We start from the raw sequence: 18,065 nt of genomic DNA, 5'->3' as shown, positions 1-18,065 counted from the left end.
GTGATTTGTAAATTGAACCTGGAAATAATTTGTTTTCTGCCATTGAGCCTTGGTTTTCAAGAATAAGTCTCAGATATCCCATAATCTACCAGTGCAGATTTGCTAATACAGTATACAAACAGAAGCCTTCAGAGTGGTCCTTTTTTCTTCTTGCAAGGTGTAATGCCTGATAAGTTAAAAAAAAAAAGGATTTTGTGATCTCAGTTCTGATTTTCTTCACCTAAATATTGTAATAATAAGCATCCTTGTAGGAAAATAACTACTTATTTCTGCATTAATAAACAAAGGGTGCATAGTCCAGAACATTCATGTGTGGTGATGTAGATAAACCCAGATCTGTTAAATTGCTATTCTTGCCATATTTACAGCCTGGGCCAGTGGCCATTGTCACAAATCATGGCCTTGCAGAGGTTAGTGTTTAGCACGGGCCAAGGACCATTTGCTGTAAGCAGCTTGGATACAACTATCTTGTTTCAGAGGGTAAGAGGATTTTATGTGATGGATAGAGCCAATTTACCTGTTTCCTGCCCCACCTCATTTACAGCAGCTATTCCCCCTACTACCACTTAAATGCAAGCAGACTGTATAGAAATAATAAAACTCTTCCCGATACTGGAATTCTCTCTGGTTTAAGAGCATGCATGGACAAAGTCAGAGAAAGGCCAAAGTACAAAATGAAATATAACTAGCAGGACGATAATAAATAATTCCATGAGTGCATTAGCAGTAAAAGGCAATCTAAGGGAAGTGTTGATCTGCTGCTTAGTGGTCCAGGAAAGCTCTCTGAAAGATAATGCCAACAAAACTAGTAAATATTCTCCCATTCAGTCTTCTCCAATTTAAGCAGTTGGACATTCTCAATACGAGTAGCACAATTATTATCAACAACAAATAATTTGTATCAGACTAAAGAAAGACGGATTTGGATACTTGAACAAATTGTGTTTTGAATGGGCTAAATCAGATAAAATTGATTCAAACATTTCCGAAGTATGATTGAAACAGTCTCAGAGGCTGACTGTTTATCACTCAAAGATAATAGGAGAGGTTCCAGAAAACTGGAAAAGAATCTTTTTGCTTTAAGGGAAACTTTAAAAAGGAATAGCAATAAAATTATAGTGCTGCCAATATAACTTAATTTATGAGAGTAATTAAACTCCTTGCCAGCACCTAGGAAATGAGTTATGAGTAAGAGCTAACAAGGAATATCAAGAAGAAATCAAGTTAAACCTACTATGTTCTTTTAAGAGAAGGTAACAGGTTATATGGGTAGATAGAAGTAGTACATGCTTTATAAGTGAGTTTTTTAACCATGTCTTGGTAAAGGGCTCTCCAAAGAAAGGACATGCCATGAATTGTCAAACAAAGCATTGAAATGAACCTGTATGGCCCCTGTTTAGAGCCATCACACTCTGCTTCCTCCAGCAAACAAATCCTTTCACTTTTTGTGTGGGTTATTTTATTGTGTGTTTGGTAATAGTAGGTGATCCATATACAATATTGTTGAAACCAGATATTAAAAATTAATCATGATTCTAGCCACCCAAGATTAGTAACTTGCTTTATAATAGTGTATAAGTAATACATAAGATTCATTTGTGCAATATTTTTAGATATGTCTTCAGAATAGTGAATACTGAAAGCTTTTTAGAGACAGGTATCCTTATTCTAAAAGCCAAGGCTTAGGAAAATCACGTTATGTTATGATTAAATGTAAAGTGTTAGCAATAGTCCATTTAGTTGCTTAATGATAGGTGAGTTTTGATGTAGAGACACTAACATGAAGGTCTTTACCCCAGAGTTTGATGAACATCAAGGTTTCAGTCACCAGGCTAAATTATTGTTGAGGAGGAAGCACTCTTGTAAATGTAAAATGTGATGTTGTAGAGACACCATGTACATGGTATCTACTTGGTAGTTAATCAGAAATTGTTGAAGAAATTTTTCCAAAAGTTCATATTAATTTTCTCAGCAAGGCAGGGCTAGAAGAGGATTCGTAGTGCTGATGGTTATTCAAAAGAGTCCTCTTGGTAAAATAATAATCACATGAAAAAATTTTGAAAGAATGTGACAGTTTCTCATAAAAAGCCTTAGAAACAAGACTTTACGTTAAATTATATTCAGTTCTTTAATCCTATAAATCACAGTGCCCTTCTCTCTCCCTAGACTAGCAGAAGACTGAACTGCTGTATTTTCAGCTAGCGTAAGCTCTAAGGACTGTTATTAACCAGCCACTTTGGATATGGAAACCCTAAATCCTTTTAAATGCTGATGGTCTGGGTAATAGACATCTTGTTATAGTTAATGAGATGAAATAGTTGTCTTATGTAGTGAGAGTCTCATATTATAGTGTTGAAGGCTAGGCGTTATGTTTTAATCCTGCTTGTGATACTGAGATTTGTCCAGTTTTGGATTCTTGGGTCTGTAAAGGGTAGAAGTGGTCTTGTTTAAGAACTAGAACAGGTTAATTACTAGGCTTTCTTTCAGTCTTTACTGAAAACTACCCTCAGCAGATCAAGTATCAAAATTTTTTAAATCAGCTACTGGAATACTTCAGAAGGTGAGGACTTAGCTTTTCTTTAATGTACTCTTCTTAAACTAGTGAAAAGTAATAAACAAGCCTTGTTTCTTTGAAGGACTCTTTTGATAGATCCATATATATTTTGATTTAAATGTGCAAAATAATATTACACTAAGTAAATTTCAAATGCATAGTTTATAATTACTTCAGGAAATATTCCTGTAAGTGACATTTTTATTGTAATTGTGTCAGTTCAGATGAAAAAAAAACTTCATACAGTGTCATTGAATCCAGTACCACCCAGGCATTAAATTTACGTTTAAAAAAATTAAGTAAATAACATTATTTCACTGCTGAGTCAATGTGTTCTGCTATTTACATCTGATTTTTATGGAAAAAATCAAATCTGAATCTCAGCATAAATACAACAGGCTTCTTATTAGTGAGTGATAATTTGACATTTTCTATTGTGGACAATGATACTATCAGATATAACACATAAATATAATTTCATTGAAAACTTCCATTTCTGAAGACACTTCTGAAGAGTCCAGCATGTCCAATCCATTACTCGGGTGCAATCCCTTGCGTGTCTAAACCCTGATATTTTAGCAGTTACCATAGGACAGCATTATAATGATAAAAAGTTGCAAATATATTGCATATAAACTGAAGAATATAAATTAAAATCTGAAGATTGTTTTTTGTAGTCCAACTGCTTTTATGATAAAGTGCATAGCTCTTCAGGTGGTGCCATACAACAGTGCTGCGCTAGGAGCATTCTGTTCCTGATTACTCTTCCCTGACAAATTATTTATCTTGAGATAAGTAGTGTATGATGAAACAGTATGTGATGAGATAATTTTATGACAGTGATTGAAATAGTAATTTGAGGATTTTATTTATGTCACTGGAAAAAATCATGAATAAGGAAACAGAAAAAGGAAAAGGCCTTTTGCTACCCCCCCCCCCCCCCCAAAAAAAAAAACCCCAAAGGAAAAAACCCTTTGAAACAAACCTACAAGCTTATGGTTATGTAATGTAAAAGGATCTTAGACGAATACGATGCAGATTGTAAAATGAAAGTTTCATGATAATGAAGTTAATTATTCCCTGCTTGTTTGATGTTTGTTTTATCAAGGTTCAGCATACCTAATAAGAAAAGGTTCTTTTTAGATTTCATAAATTGATAAAAACAATGCAATAATTGTTCTAAATGTTAGCATTTGGAAAAGCATATATCACTGAAATTCTCTTAAGGTACTGAAAAAAACAGTCAACAGCATGTAGCTTATTGCCTTGACAATATATTAATCTCTCAGCAGCCTGTATAAAATAGTACTTCAGATAATGTTTTTCAAATGTGTTTCTCTGACATTTTTAAAATTAAGCTGAAAAATAATCTTTTTTGTTGCTGTTAAGCACAGATGAAACAAATGCTTTAATTGATTACCTGCTTTGCCACAGAGAAAACAAAATTCTATCAATAAAGTCCAAAACTCTGGTCAAAAGCAAACACAAAATATGTAATTGATTGTTGGTCAGCTAGTCTTATTTTGAAAATGATATGATCTTTAAAAGGTCTTCAAAACGGAAACCAAAATTAAAGCATGGGATTGAGTGGATAGACCAACATGACACACTGTATTATGCTGTTATGAGTCACTAGACTGGTCTTGAAATTATGCATGCAGGTTTTAAGGTTTTTGTCTTACACTCTCATCCTTAACTGTACTTGCATTGTACCCGATCCTCTGTGGTTTAATTATGCATTTATAAGTTAGAATGTGTGAATAAGCCACAGGAAATAAGAAATGAAAATATTACATGCTAGTTTAACTGAAGTCCTTTTCCTGCTTTCTTGACAAGTTCTCCTTTTTACTATCCAAGCACAGGAAAGGAACTAAATAGCAGATATTGCTCTTAGATAAGACTTCTTAGGGACCAGAAGTGGGCAGGGAAAAAAAATTACATCCTTCTCAAGAATCTCACAGTTGTTTTCAACAATCCGGTGCCCCAGCCCGTGCTAGCCACCCTACACAGGAGAGACTTCTGGCCTTTCTTAGTAAGGTAGCTAGTACCAGTAACACCACCATTACTTAAGCTGTGTATTCCCACATGATGGAAAACACACATTTAGACCTAGGCCCTGAGCAACTCCATTTGGGCTGGTCAGCCCAAAGTACATAATCTTACTTTATTAGGTACACAAGACCTTAGAAAGTACCCATGCCATCATCTAATTAGTTTTGCTCACTTGCATTTCTAATTTGAATCCTATTGTTATTTTCAGAGATGGCTGTTAATATACTTAGTGACCCTGTATAATTTTATTCATTTTTTAACAAAAGAAATAGAGATCCAAGTGGTTTGCTATAGATAAATTAATTGAATAATGTATACATTTAAAAAAGATATAGTGCCTTTATTTATTAGAAGATGAAAAATGAGGAATTATACTTTTGATAAGGTATTTTGCTTGCTAGAATTAATGGTGGCTAATACGTGCAAAACTGAATTCTAATACTGTAATCATGCTGAGGTAATGTTTGTTGATGAAATTTGACATAGGTATAACTGAGTGGTTTGTGTAACCAGTAAGAGTTAGATATGTATCATCCTTGAAAAATATGACAATCAAAGGTATAAAAGGCATAACTAAGGTGATTTAGCCAGCCTGATCTATTATAAACTATTATAAACAAAATTAAAAGCTGGAACCATAATGGAAAATACGTGAGGGATTTTTTGTGGGTGTTTATTTTTAAAGATAGCTTTGTCTACTGATTTCTGCTAAGGTAAACCTAGGATTCCTTGTGAATATGTCAGAGTGATAAACAAGAGAAAAATGAAGCGCAAGCGACTAGCGTTATTTGGATCCTATCTTATTTGAATCATATCTGACATTTAATAAATTACTATTTCTAAAAAATCTCTTCCTAGAATTGAGGAATATTCCATAGCTGCACCGCCTCACAAGAAATTCTCTTTTGCTATCTGCCGAGGTTTCCAATGTGACTAGATCTCTTTTGTACAATTTTTCCATCTTCAGGAATGATCACATAGCTTTGCAACTTAGTGTCAGTTATCAATGTCACTAACATGCTATTCGCTCCTCATTGCAGGACTTTAAATGTTAAATAAAACAAAATCTGATATCAGTCCTCACACAAATAGGCAAGACCTTTTTCTCTTTTTCAGGTTTCAGTGCTATTTCTGTTTACATCTTTTTAGCTAGTTTTCAATCTACATGCTTGTGTTCCTAATTAAAACAATTGGAATTCATTATCAGTCATTGCAAAGTTTCTGTCCTGTACCATTATAAAGAAATCCTCCTCAGAGACTGCAAGAAATAAATGTGCAGATGCAAAGTTTGTATTTGAAGATTCTGCATAACACTTCGCATTGCCATGCTGATAGTCACCCCAAGATTACAAAACTGTCTGCAGCATGTTGTGTGCTTTTGGCTTTAGACCCTGAAAACTGTATTCTTCTCACTTTCTTGATAGTTTTAATTGCATTAACTTTTAATTCCCAAACTGTATTATGTGGCTTTGACATGAATTGCTTCTTCGTGTATGATTTCACTTGGATAAAAACAGGCGTTCCTGAGTCTTCAGTTATTCATGGAGTACACCTTCTGTTCTCACATAAATTATAGCATTATGGAAAAAAATAGTTATTCCTGAATAAGAAACAGTATAGAAATTTGAAAGAAAATACTGAGTATTTATGTTGTGACATTGTGTTTTCAAAACCCTACTGCAGGTTTAAAAGGCAGGTGAATAAGTATTCTATCTTTTGAATGATGGGGAAACTGAGTTGTAAAGGGGTTAAGGGAAGTGCTTATGGCTATTCAGTGAATTATTTACAAAGCCAGGCTTATCTCTCTAAACGCTTTGGCTTTTAGTCCAGTCTTTTTCCACCTTGTTCACACTACTCATGAATAGAATCAGATTAGTGTTAAGAGATTAATTAACAGCATCTTAAGTCATCTGTTACATCTGTTATTTTCTTTCATGCTGTGTAAAATCAAAATCACTCAATATGATCTACTGAATGAAATAGGCATGCTGCAGTTAAGGTATCATTAGCATTTACTACACTGTCTTCTCTGCATACCTCAGATATGGATTGGGATGGAATTCGTTGGGCAGGAGTCAAAATAACATGGATTTCTTAAAAAAAATTTTAAGGATATGGCTGCTAAGGATTCCACTGTGATAATGAATGTATTTCACAAGAACTGAGAGAACTTTCTAAACAGCTTAAGACTGTTGAGTTTTGGAAGCCACATCTGCCCTTTCCCTGAAGAGGAAAATGGAATAGGAACATTAATATATCTCAGTAATATTTAGCTACTTGGAGGAGATTAAAGAGGCCTTTTCAGTTTTAATTTTGTCCAAAAGTGGAAGACCTAAATTTATGTCTGCATTGACACATGTAAGTGTGTAACTACACTGGGGTCTTAACATCCTCTATATCATTTCTGTAATACTTGGGATATTTCCCAAGGCCTCTTTCCCAGCTTCTAAAACCAGGACAGATGTGGATGTTCAAGTACGATATTCTCTTCAGTGTATGCTGTCAGTTTGTTTAGGGAATCCTCCTACCTCACAGTATCTGCTAATATAAGTACTAATCTTAGGGTACAGAACTGTTAGGGGACACGTGCTGTGAACAGAAGTTAATTCAAGTGTGAACATTATGTTTTAGGTGCTGCTTGGAGCTACACTTGTGCCTGGCTAGACTGAGTTCACCCCATTTCAAATCTGGATTCTCCTTCTGCCAGATCCAACAGGTACACGACTTTCATTCTCTAACATCTGTAGCAACCCTCCTGGTTTGCTGTTGAGGCTACTATTTTACTGTACAAGAATCTGTTTACTTTAGTGCGGAAAATTTGTAAAGGATGAATCATAGTGATTAATGTAATGGCTTTTTTTCCATGGTACTGTAATTGTCAGTCTATGTTTTTGAGTGAGTCCTAAGGTGGCATAATCAGGTGCTATAGGCAAAAGAAACAGTCCTTTTCTGAATTGCTGAGGGGGGCAGGCAGGGGAGTGGGGGACACAAGGTGGGGCAGGGAAGAGGGAAGGGAAACAGCTGGTTTGAGTATATTTTATAGCTCAAAAAGGAGTACAGTAGTACAGGCTTCTCCTCACGCGGTGTGCAGCACCACTGTCTTAGTCTTGGCACAACTGTTCACTGCTTGGAGAACAGATGTGGCACACCCTCACCCTTTTGTTTCCTAAGCTGTATGATCTACTCCATTTGTCTGCGGCTAGCAGTGGTGTGCCAGGAATCGGCATTAAGCTTGATCCCTAATTAATATATGCTGTACAGTTCTGAAACAAGTGGAAAAAACAATATGCTGTTGGCATTTGAAGGTGCTAGAAATATAGAAAGCATTGTAAATACCAGACACATTTGAGAAATAGCTTTGAGAGTCCTCTGCTAAATATCTGCTTCTTTTTAAAGCCCCATCTGAACCTTAAGCAACACAGAGTAGCATAACTGTTTTTCTTTTATTGTCCCACAAAGCAATGGTTTGTTACCTTGAAAAGATATGATAAGACACTTTGTAAATTGTTTTGTCTTTTTATGTTACTGGAAAAATAGCAGCCACTAAAAGTGGGCTGATCGCTCCTTCCACCTCCCTTGTTTTTGCAGTGAGATGACTTTTTTGTGGTGAGACAGAAAAATCTACAATATATTAGAAAAGATCTGATACTAATTGTAAGTTCATGAAGGCTGCTCTGTAAGATCCAGTTGTCATTAACAGTGTCGAGGAGCACTCCAAGTCACAAGCAAAACCTTTGTCAATGTCCCATGATTTTTGAGAGGTAACAAAAACTGGTGATTAACTATAATTGTTCCCTCCTCAGAAAGAGCCTTGTTGAAAAAACCTTGTTTGTAGAAAACTATGCTGTGCGAGTGAACTTTGATTTTACTCTCAGAGCGTCAGGAGTCTGACTGAATGTTATGTGGTCGGGAAAGAAAAATTAGTAAATATTTCATATGTCATTGTCATAAACACTTAAAAATCAGGTGACTGAGAAGCTCTTCGTGTTACACTTGTCCCTTTGCTTATCTTCTTGCTGCAATAGTACTGTCTCCTCAGTGTCTCTGAAATGTCTGCCAGCTTCAAGGCTCTCTTCTTTGTTGTCTAAGGCCCATTGCTTTTCAGGTCACATCTGAAAATCTTGTGTAACTCTTTAATTTCTCTCTGCCTACTCAAGTAATTATTATTATAAGCAGAAAATTATATTAAAAAAATATTAAGGTCACAAAGTCAAGCACTCAGATTAGAAAACATTAAAATTAAAGTTGCCCGTGCAACCTTCATTTGGCTCCCTTGGGCATATGCATTATAATGGTCTTTAATTACATCATCACAGAATTTTTTTTTTTTACAAGGGATCCCCGACTCATTCAGTCAGGGACTGTACTTTCTTGATGAGGAGTATTCAGTATTTTGTTCTCTTGTCCTTGTTCAGTGTGTGGACATGCCTTATTGACTTCAAACTATTCAGACTGCACTCTTTAAGCAGAAATTATTGATTTTTCTATGCTATTTTTTAAATGGAACTCATTAATATAATGTCAGGCATTACTTTATATTCACAAAATCCTCATAAGGTTAAAGGATTTTATTATCTCCATTTTACAGATGGGTAATGGCCATGCAGAGAAATTAAGCTTAAATGTATCCACTAGTTTTGAGTGCCCAGTTTGGGGTGCCTGTCAACTCCTATTCTTCAATGTGCTTGGCACAGTTTAATTCTGTACACACTCAGGATATGGCCTTGACTGAATTCCCTGTTTCTTTTAAATACTCAGGAATTTTGCTTGGGATCTGTAGTGGAAAAACCTACAAAACAAAGATTTAAGAACTAGCAAAGGAAAGCTTTTGAAAAGCCATTATAAAGTTTGGAATAAAACCTTTTCATAGGGCTGCTAAGGAAAAGGCTAACATCTAATCCAGATCTGCAGTGCAGATACAGCTGACTTATTCTTATTTCTGAAGCTCCTTCTTCCTTTTGCTACATATTCAACAAAAAGTAAATAGATGGTATAAAAAAGCATATATGACTATGCAATGTTAGTACATTATCTGTAAAGGTCTTGTGAATAAGAGTGATTTTCTGAAGTGAAGAAGATGACATCAGTTGACAACAGGAAGTAGTTTAATAACAGATATGTACAATGAGACTAAATTTTAGTTGTGGACATTATCTCAATTTTTCTATTGCTTTAAATTTGATTTTGTATAGATCTTTGAGTAAGCTTGTATGTATGGTTGGGATGGAAGGTTTATTATATTTATATTTATTGATTACATTAATTTCAAATAACAATCAGTGTAATATACACATTTTGGACATGTAATCAAACAAGGAGCAGAAAAGAATTCCATCATATCTCATAACCAGCTCATCAACAGCACTGGAGTCGTTAAATCCCCAGAACAGGCTTCTGGCCTTTGAGCTAACAGAGCAAATGTAATACTAGGGGCTTTCATCTTCCGAGTGTATCGATTCTTTGGCAGCCATGAACTCTAGACGTTGCTAGAAGGATTCACACATCTTCACTGCTGATGGAGGACATCAGAGTACCAGCTGTCACTGGGGGATCTGGAGGGATTCTCACTGTAATCAGAAGGTTACAGGTACTACATGGTGACTTTGTCGTTCCCCTTGCTTCTCCTTAGACTGAATATCAGCTTTTTTCCCCTACAGCCTACCTCAGTTCTCACTCACCTGCTCCCTGCTCACTTCCTTTCTCATGCACAGGATTTCTTCCCATAGATCCCATTTATTTTTGCGTTCCATTCAATGATCAAATTTTTGATTCTCTACATTTGGACTGAGCGACATTTTCCTTCATGATGCGCTTGGATGCCAGAGGACAGTGACAGTGCAGGCACATGACAGGGCTTTTATTCCCTTGCTATGTACGGGATCTGGAAATGATTATTTCAGTAAGATTATCTAATTGAGGACCTTGTCAAATGGGATAATTAGGAAAAACGGGTAAACCGTAGATAAGATGACACAGACCTGACAGGCAAACATAACAGAGACCAAACCAAGAAACAAACCTTGTCAGTCACACTAATTGATGGGCTATCAAGAAACTGCATGCAAACCAGGACGTTGCAGCCGATAAGGATGGAAACCTGAGGGTTCAAAATGTTGGGGGGGGAGGTCAGCGGGACTGGGCAAACTGAGGAGGGAACATGCAGGGGAAGGGAATGGGGAAGCAACAAAGGAGAAATAGACAGGGCGATAAAAGGGGCTGGTCATGGGTAAAATGGGGCCAGTCACTACGCTTGTTTGACTAAGCCTGATCACCACAGTCTCTCCTATCTTCTTGTTAAATCCTTTCTTAACTATCTCTGCATACTCTCACTCTCTATCCTATATGTGAGCATTGCTAGCACTCAGTGCCAACTACGAGGGGGTACCAGTGGGAGTGCGAGCCAGCCACTGGATACATGCTCAGCTTCGGCACTGGTTGAACCCATAAATGGGACAGCAGCAGCTGCCGTGTCCCTCAGCCTGGGCAGAGACCCCAGGTCCCTGAGTGCTCTGGGCTAGGCTCCAGCGGCTGGGTGAGGAGGGAGTCCTGGGCCAGAGCTGCCAGAGGAGGCGACGGCTCTTAACATCCCTTAACAGAAAGGTTTTCCTTTGGCAGAAGTACTTCCAAAGAGTAAATTGGGCAGCATGTCATTTTCAAGCATTATAACAATAATCCAACCTGATGCTTGGTGCAAGTATAATGAAAAGTTTTTCTTTCATATGCAGGGCTAATGATCCCATTTTTTAATAGAAAAGGTTTTTGTACTATTTGTTTTCTAGGTTACAATACCTATACCTCATAATCTTTAAAAAGATTGTATGATTATGAACAAGATGATGAGAAATTTCAAGACAAAATGAATATGTGGTATTCTTCATCTTATTTAAATACAGCTTGGTTCAAATTCCTATTTAAGATCACAATATGACTGAGAAAATTTCCATTACACTTATCCAGGCATGGATGGAATTCAAATTTATAAATATCAGTTGTTTCAAGGTTGTGCAGGGTTATGCATAATGTTCTTTACTGTATATCACTACAGCAGAGCAAGATAGCAGAATCACTTCCTCATGACTATTGAAAACAATGGGTAAACTCTCTACTTCCTACATCCTTTTATATGTAGAGTTTTCCCTGATGTAACACTTGCTCAAAATATTATGGTTTAACGTCGAGTTTTGTTTTGGGGTTTTTTTTTCAATAAACAGTGAAAATGCTCTCTACAGTAACTGGTAGCTGAAGCACTAAGGTTATTTGAGAAAATTGAATTGTGCTGAGGGGCAACTGTGGTTATGAAGTGTGTAGTGCCTGTAAACAAACAGAAAAAGATGCATATTCCCTCAGCAAAAGCTACTTCCAGAGAGCAGAGAATGTCAGTAAGTAGGCACATGAGGTGGCTACAGCAAATAGTGCAGACAGAGGAGGAAAGCCAGATGTTGTAATGCTGTGACACTGCACAGAAGACCAATGTGTAACATTAAAATAAGCAGTTTTCCTGCTACAGCTGGCCATGCATAGCACAGTGTACAGTTGGAATATATAATGCTGTAGCATCTGCTTCTCTGTAAGGCTTTCCTTTTCTTTTTCAGTTATAATCTCAAATCTTTTATTTGATAACTCACATGTGCTTGACAGAAGAAAAAAGGCTGCAGTGTTGTCACGTTCTCTAAGTACATTCTCTGGCAATGAAAGAGACCCCAGGAATTATGTACAGTACACTGCAGTGAAAACATGAAAAGCATTTGCTTTCCTGCCTGCTGCACCCCAGTCATCTTCTTCTCTTGACACAAGATGGAGAATGGGGGACAAGAAGCAGTCAGAAAGGTAAAAAGAAAAGCATTTCTTTTACTGTTGGAGCAAGTCATAAAAGAATGGACATTTTTCAGAGCTGGAATTTGTTGCTTTGCTTATATTTTTTCACTTTAGGGCACGTAAATCTCTTAATGAGATGCAAACCAAAATTGGTTTGTACTGATTTTGTTTTGTCACAGAAACCTTGGGTTTTTTCAACGTTGTTTTTCCTGGCCAATATTTAAAAGAAGTTTTAATATACTTATATGTAAGCACACTCTTCCACTATATGTGTATATATTTGTTGTACTGGAAAAGGATGTTGTGATTTTTAACGTATTGACAGATAGTAGGGAAATTAAAAATTAAGAACGCACTTTAATACAGTTTTCATGCCTGCAGGTTTGACCCCAATGAATAAACAGTGAAGTTTGTTTAGTTTTCTGTGGTTTCCAACAGTCCTTCCAGGCTATGGCAGCTTAGTCTGTTTAATAATGTTACTTTGCCTTTGGATAAAAGCCTGCTGCATATACTATTCCACAAATGAATGTACAAATATTAAAAGGGGAAAAGGGATTTATACCTGAATATTGGATTGATCTAATTACATTATAGAATCAAATAAAATAATTTCTCGGGAAAACAGACTGCTAAATTTCATACATAATTGTATATCCATTTTGCAAAAGTAAACCAATTATGTCACTGGCATATTCACATAGAATGTGATTGAAGGTCCCAGCCTTTTGGTAAACATACATGCCCTATGGAAAGGTACAGGCTTTTTACTTCCTAATGCCAGGCTGGTTGTACACACCAGTGATTTCTCCCTCTGCATTTCTTCCTCTTCAAATCCCTTGCATGCAATCTTTCCATCACCACCTTTTTCAGGGAATCCTTACAGCCTTTCCCACCCATCTCCTCCCCTGACAGTTTCCTCACTGTCACCAGAGTACCAGATACAACCTTCCTCCTTGCTTTGTGTATAGTTCTCCCACCTCCACCCAATTTTTCAGCGGTTCTGTCTTTTTTCTGCAATTTTTTGAAGTACACATATTGTTCTGCTAATCCCATAAGGCTTCGATTTATCTGCAATCCTGACCAATTCTTTTCTCATAATTATTTATTTCCTCTTCCTCCTTGCTTATTCCACCCAGTGGAGGAGCGACCCTAAAAAGCACTGCTGTGGGATGCCTGAATGCGCAAAGCATGGCTTCTCTGTTGCTGTGCTGCAGGATACAGTGATGAACTCCAAGGTCAAAAGCTCAGCGAATCAAGTATAGGTGAAAGAAGATATACATTGCTTCCTGCATAGAAAAGTCTGGGGCTTTCTTGTGAAGCAGTTAGAGAAAAGTAGCACACAACATCAAAACAGCAAGTAGCCCAAAGTAATTTAATTTCTCTTATCTTGCTAGTCAGTGTTTTTCAAAGAGGGTAATACTTGCTGTCAACAACACAACAGTAACTTTTAATGTCAACATCAGCTGTGTGATCTTTGGTTCTTTTGCCAGAACAGTATTCCATTACATTTTTACTGTCTTAAACAATATGTTTACTTCCATCCTCCAGCTATCCTTTCTCATTTTGTCAGGTAGGATAGGAAAACCGAAACCCCATGGAAAAAAAAAGCAAACCAGAAAAGAAGTTATTAACTCAGGCTAAGATAGGTTATTTTCTCACATTTCCTGCAGAGACATGTTACAAACCAAAGAAGAATCAATCCTGAGCTGCAAAAGTATTGTTCTACCTTTCACACATTCTACAGATTTGCTTCTTATTCCCTTTCAGAAATACATTTGGTTGTTTCTGCTGAGGCAGTACTATTAAAGCTGAAATTAGGCTTGAATAAAATTAGACTATAGGCCAAGTGGAAGAAAACTGATTGAAATCAGCTCAGAGGAAGAGAGGTTTCAAGTTGATAGCCTCTGTTCATTCCAGTAAGTTGACATGGAGCTATAACAAAGATAAAGAGTAAGTAGTCAGAAATATGAGGGAACACAGAAAAAAATAGTGACTGAGGCAAAACTGTGGAACATAAAAGCGGGGCGGGGGAGATGTTGAAGAAATGGAGAAGAAAGTGGTATTTGAGAGTCTAAATGATTAATAATAAAGACACTTGGAAACAACCTTAGGAAATACATGTTATGATTCTAAGGTTCAGTGCTGATCTAAATATAACAGATGAACATTAGGGAAAAGGCTAAGCCCTCAGGAATCAGGAGAAAGTTATATAGTGGGTAATTTCACAACCTCTTTATCACAGGCTGAATAGAAAGGATTATCTTCACTACAATAAATTCATTCCTAATTCCTGAGGCCTAAAAACTTTATATGGAAAACAGAATAAAAAAACCTCCGGAACAACTGTCACCATCCTGAAAAAGACTTAATGAACAAGCAAGTAGATGTTGTTTAGTCACCTTTTAGTAAAAGAAACATTTCTGTTATCAGCTAGGAGAAAGATTTTCTCTGTGCCATCTTGAAATGGGTTTATTTACAGCAGAGAACACTTAAGTCTTCTGAAGATGCTCAACTGAAAGTGCAATAGTAGACTTTAGGTTTACTTATTTTTTCCAGAAAACTTTACCTATGCATACTGCATGTTAAGAAGAGAAAACAAAAAAATACACCAGAAAAGATAAATTTGTATTTAACTGCACCAAAGGCACTAATTTAAACTACACTAGGGTAATGTAGTGCCTGGTTTAGTCTTGGAACTAGTTTAAACTGCTGTTGACTACATAATGCTGTAATATACCGTTCACCTCACCTTCCCTTGGGCTACATAGGATATGTACAATGTTTAAAAAATAGTTTTCTAACATGCGGTTATAATTATTTTCTGTAATTAAGTCAGTGTGGTTTTTTTTTTAATCATTAAATCAACAAAATTAAGAAATATATTCATGACTGAAGCCTCTGAAAAAGTGCTAGTATTAGGGACTGTAATTCATGAATGAATCATGAAAAGCTATCCATTGTGGTCATCATTCTGAACTCAATCACTGTCCATACCTGAGATATGGTATTAACGGTACATTCATATCACATTAATGTTAGTACTCCATTTCATCACACACTAGGAAGTCACCATAAAATTATTTCAAGATTCATAGAGCCTCAGCTTTTCTGGGTTAGTTGGTGGATTTGGTCAGTTTAGTTTTCCTACTAATTTTTCTATAACCCTTCACTCCCTGAGACATTTTTCATGTAAAGAATCCCTGCTAAAACTCAGCAGAGACTTGGGCCTGGCTTGCACCCAGGAAGACATCCTTCTTTGAAAACAGATTATCATTGTCATTGGTACTTGTCCCCTACTACCTTTTCTGAAGAAACTACGAAAGCATCAAGATCAGACTCTTACTGGGTAATGCCAGATGCAGTGATCTTCTGGTTTCAGTCTAATTAACCAATCGTTTATTTTCAGAGAATGATAAGAATCTCCTGATGACCAGAAATTGGGAGGGACTGTGGGTCTGAATCTAGAACATAAATGAGAATATGAAGTTAGGTTCTTGCTCTGTATAGAGTAGCTTTATGTTGTAGCCATAAATGGAGTTAGTTATTTTGCTTTACAAAACTAGAGGATCTGACTTAACAATATATTGGGATATGGAAACGTTCAGTTCTAGTCCTCCCTGCATCCCCTTTCCACTGCCAATCTAAATAAGGTAGTGAATAAACTACAAATACCTGTACATATGTGCAGGCAGCTATAAGGGTTTTTTTATCATGCAATCCATCTGCAAAAAATGGTGGACTTCCATTTGGTAAACTCCTTGAAGGTCCAGACTCATTTCTGCAGGCGTCACCTTTAACTCTTCTGATGTTTGTCATTTCTCATGTAGCTACATCTTTCAGTTACACCAGCAAATAATGAGACAATAATACAGGTGAGTGATACAAGAAATGCAAAGTGATCTGAATTCAGGAAATTCCCTTTGCATTGGCAATGATCTGAGGATGTAGATAGCAAGAAAGACTGATCAGCAGAGATGAGAAGTGGTTGAGTGATTCTTTCAAATGAGCTAGAATATGTCTTTCACTACATAAAGTCTCCTTTCCAGGAGGCTGGCAAAGGATGATAAAGGAAATTTCCACAAAAGACAGTGGACTTTGTCATATTTGATTGTAAAAATGTAGGAAGACTTGCATTATTACTTCACTATCCCTGAAAATTAGTTCTTTTACTAGACTGCGTAAAGTCATTTTAGTGGAAGATGAGGTTGCTGCTTCAGTGCTCAAGCTGTGGTCTATAAGAGAAGGATATGTACAATGAAGTTATACAGATGAAAAACAGTGCTTGACATTCATTATTTTCCGATTTATAGCTGAAGCATATCCTAGTACATTGCAAATTATTGCCTTCTGAGATGTAATTTATAATATTGCCAGTGATTCTAACTTTAACCTGTGCTTATCGTTATTTCTCATCTTCATTTATGTTGTTGCTCTTACTGTTTTCCTTCTCATTTGCTGTATCTTTTGATAAATTAGATGACAGGCTCTTTGGGGCAGTAGCCATATTTTGTTGAATGCTCTCTGCTATGAAAAAAGCCCTGCTTTGGACTCAACAAAATGTTTGCTAACACTCTAAAGAGATAATGAATAGCTTCAGAATTAATTGTGGACCCTGAAAAACCTGAAACTAGGGGCCTTATCCTGCATTTATTACAGATGTTTCACTGTCTTACTTCATATTTTGTGTGTAAAGAATGGTGTATTGGGGAACTCGTTTTGGTCAAAATAAAAGCAAAAGGAATTTCATGTATTCCACTGTCTTTGTAACTAGACATCCAAAGGTATAAAATCTTGCAATTTGAATCTAGTTAGCTATTCCTTAGTCCCATGTCTCTACCATCATTAATATCAATATCTTATTTTATAGTCCTTAAACATATGAGAAAAGCCCCTCCTGGTTTAGACTTAATATATTTGCCAAGTGCCAAATACATTTGTCTGTCTCCTTGCTTTTTTTTTTCTTCACTGAAAACACCAGATTGTATTTACTCAGCTGAGTCTCTTATGCCAATAAACAGCAGGCGTGCTGACACCTTACCACAGGTCACTAGGGATCTAGTTTCTTGAATGTATTTGAATATTCTGTTGGCTGATCAAAATACTGATGTTGTCAAAAGTGGAATATGGATGTGCACGTTCTGCAGCTCTTACTTATCATGGGATGTTTCACATGAAATGAGAAGCAGAGCAGAGTTAGTCATGTGAGAATCTCTCCTGCTTTCTCTCTATGCTTCACTGCTTCTTGTCTCCATCTGTGAAAGCTATACATAGCCTTTGAACACCCAGAGCGAAGTGCTCATAAAATAAAAGATAAACTCTTAAATGAATATATGGAAACAACCAGCAAGTATGCAACCTTATTTTCATAAATCATAGGTATAAAGAAGATATACTGGATTTTTAAAAATTTTAATATATAGGCAAATGCTGTTATAATTTTTTATTCATGAAAATTCTTTTTTAAAATGGAAACAGCAGAAAAGGTATTAGAATTAAGCATTTATTAGAATTCTGTAAGGCACAGTATAAAAAAAAAAAATCTCCAAGTCATTACAAATGAAAATGGTCCTTAGAGCTCATCTTCTCTTTATTTGTTTATCTGTAACCTCAAAACTTTGTTTGGCAGTTCAACATGCTGGAGAAC

At 36.3% G+C, this 18,065-nt stretch overlaps 1 long non-coding RNA gene across 1 annotated transcript in view; it reads left to right on the top strand.

The window, feature by feature from the left end:
- LOC138684667 (uncharacterized) overlaps positions 1–18,065 on the top strand; it is a 29,860-nt gene that overhangs the window by 10,301 nt on the left and 1,494 nt on the right. The window contains exon 3 of the long non-coding RNA XR_011323908.1: positions 7,238–7,322. This is a non-coding gene — a long non-coding RNA (uncharacterized lncRNA). The remainder of the gene's footprint in view (positions 1–7,237; positions 7,323–18,065) is intronic.

The sequence above is a fragment of the Haliaeetus albicilla genome, chromosome 1 (assembly GCF_947461875.1).
Source record: "Haliaeetus albicilla chromosome 1, bHalAlb1.1, whole genome shotgun sequence".
Classification (NCBI taxonomy): Eukaryota; Metazoa; Chordata; class Aves; order Accipitriformes; family Accipitridae; genus Haliaeetus; species Haliaeetus albicilla.
The sequence above is the reverse complement of the archived record's forward strand: the minus strand, read 5'-3'. Positions and strand labels throughout refer to the sequence as shown.